Here is a 3,193-nt window from a genome sequence, read left to right on the forward strand (position 1 = left end):
ACTGTAGGGAAGAGAAGGTTATCCTTATAATGTATTCGCCTCTTCCATCTGAACCTCATACTTCATAAGGCAAGATATAGTGTTATAAATTCTTTGTATACCCAAAATTAGTATTAGGCTGAATCATTTCATTTATCATTACCCTCTCTCTGACTCTCTAACTTGCCTTTTGTGCTTAATTTCCTGTTTTATAGTTTTGGGTCTATTCCATCCAGTAAAGTAGATTTCCAATGTTTTTAAAATTAATATTTGATCAGTCAAAAAGAACATGTCTCAAACATTATGGAATGAAATGATAACGGACAGGAAATCACTCCTACAGATAGTTACCCTTTTTAGAGGCCTCTGTAAATCCAAGTTGTCTCTAGTTGTAACTCCAGGCCAGGGACCTTAGGCTCAGCTCACTTGAGTCATTTCATTCTTGCCTTTCCCAGCTTCCCCTTTCCAACATTTCTGATCCCACAAATTTCTAAAAACGCACACTTTTTTTTCCCCTAAAGTAACAGGGAAAGCAGTGCTGTGTGGATGGGGAACAGTGATGGGTATGTTTGTAAGTATAGTTCATTTATTGAATGACAGTGTAGCATATTGGTTAAGAGTTTAGGCTCTGTGGCCCAGTTTCCCTAGTTGCCTGCTATGTGATTTTGGGCAAATTACTTTCTGTACCTCACTTCTACCATCTGTAATGTACAGATGATAATACTAGTTCCTACCTTACAGTGTGGTTATGAGGATTGAATTACATATTTTAAAAGAGTTAATACCTTAAAACTGGTAAGCACTCAGTAACTGTAAGCTATTATTCATAATTTAGAATAATAAATTATTTTTATCAATAATAACTACAGCTTCTCTATTTTCTAAAATACACTTATGAAAGCTAGGAGCTGTTAAAATTCCATTGATTGGATGTAAAAAAGTAGAGTTTTAGAATTGCAGAAGACCCAGGAAATTATTTAGACCTTTGGTTCTTACCCAGTAATATGCATCAGAATCACTTATGAAATTTTATAAAGTCACAGTTACCCAGGCCCTCCCTTCTCACATCTACCACGTCAAAAACATCCATAGGCAGTTCCAGTGCATCTTCATCACAAGAACCTCTGAACTAATTCAAATCTTTAGATTTTATGATGAGGAAATTGAGACTTAGAATAAATAACTTGCCTAAGACCCCAAAGAATAAGTGGGACCCCAGTCACCTAGCTCCTTGGTAAGTGATCTTCCTACTTTTCTATGTTGCTTGCCAAATATTAACTTTAAAGAAATTGATATGGGAGTTTATCCTTCTCTCAGTATTATCAAGAAGAATAATGTAGGTTTTAAAAGTATACTTTATTCAGCATTTAATTCAAAATAAAATTTATTTTATAGTTCATGCAGAGGACTATTGCATATTTACAATAGGGTTTAAAGTGAATTTTACTGTGCTTTCATGTGGACATTAGTTTCTGCCACAGTGCTTGCTGCTAATTAGTACAAGGAAACACTGTGTGTGGCAGAGAGCTGCTCAACCCAGCCTCACAGATTGACAGGCAAAGAAAACAAATGCTTATAGGGCAAGATAAGTTGTAGGAATTAAATTCTTCAGAGCTCTCAGTAATAAAATATGCATTTCTTATAAGTAGGATTTTTTTGTTTTAGATTAAAATTTTTTTTAAAAATCTTTGTGGAATATTCTTGGAATTTTCCAGTCTATGAACAGTCAATGTAGGAAAATCAGTAGTTATTAGGTACAGTTTTCTTATTGTAGCTTTACTAACTGGTAGATTAAAAGTCTAAAACATATATTAAAATTTTTTTCTGAATTTTTGTATTTTGTATTGAGTACTATGATACTATAGCTCTTAAAGCATGTTTTTCTTTATCCATAATATAAAGGAATCCAAAAATACATTAGAACCTAGATGTAAACTTGTGCAAAAGTGCGAAATAAATTAAGGTGACAGGGCAGAAGCAAGAAAATGGAGCACAAATTAAATCTACCCCTCAAAGCAGGTCAGTTGGCATTTCACTATGTTTGCTATTATAAATTTATTTCCATGTATGTATTTCTTTGCTAGAAATGATAAATGGCTGCCAACCAAACTTCTGATTCTTAGGCAACTCCATTTTACCAACAAACCACTCGTTTTGATTCGTTAAGTACTACGCACAAGCCCCTAAAGAAGTCCACTATCCCAGACCTCCATCAACCTATTATTAAAATATTGTTGCTTCTACTGTGTCTTTGCCTGATTCCATATGCTTTGCTCTACACTTAATCTCAGGTTTGGCCTTTGGATCTTTTTACCTGATGCTTGTGTTCGGCCTCCTGGCATTTGATTACAACCTGATCATCTTTGGTTTAGACTCACCTTCCAGTTCCAAGCTACCAAGATTTATACCCCTTGATTCCAGCAGTTCAGGAATTCCCGGCACAGCCACTGGCTGCTCTCTAAAGGGGGTCAATCCCAAATACTAGCCCTATATTATAAACATCCATTTATTCATTTGTTCAACAGATATACTCATCACTGCTATGTGTAAGGCTCTAGAGTAGTTTCTGGGAAATACAGAAAATGAATTAGTAATAGAAAGCTCTTTAATGCTCCTATAATCTGGTAAAACAAATAATACAAGTATATAATGATAGTTTAAGATAGTATGTGTTCAACTCTTATGAAGTATTTATACAAACAAGACATTAATTTTAAAAAGCTTCAAGTAGAAAGATCCTTAACCCAGGCATTAAGGGGTATGGGGTACAAGAGGACATGACCAAAAGAACGTGGGATGTGGGTCACAGTTTAAAAAAGATTAGGAACACTGACAGGTGTTAACTAGACTTTGGAAGTAGGGTAGGATAGACACCATGAGACAAACACATTCCAAAAAGTTGGAGCCAAACCAACAAGAGCAGAAAAAGTAGCTTACGTTAAAGAAATCTTGTCTAGACTGGTTGACAGTGTAAGTAAGGAGTGGAAGAAAGCCTAGAAAAGTTAGTTGGAACCAAATTATGGAAGGGTTTGAATACTGAGAGGAGTTTAGACTTGGCAAGCATGTTTTGGGGAGTCAAAGTTTTGAGCAGGCAATGATGACTGGCTTGATTTAACAGTGCTACACAGGAAGGATTTGGTAGTGAGGAGACAGGCAGGCAGAGACTGCAGACCAGGAAATCAGTTAGGAGGCTAATACATACAAGTAATCTAAA

The sequence above is a fragment of the Hippopotamus amphibius genome, chromosome 6, assembly GCF_030028045.1.
Source record: "Hippopotamus amphibius kiboko isolate mHipAmp2 chromosome 6, mHipAmp2.hap2, whole genome shotgun sequence".
Taxonomy (NCBI): Eukaryota; Metazoa; Chordata; class Mammalia; order Artiodactyla; family Hippopotamidae; genus Hippopotamus; species Hippopotamus amphibius.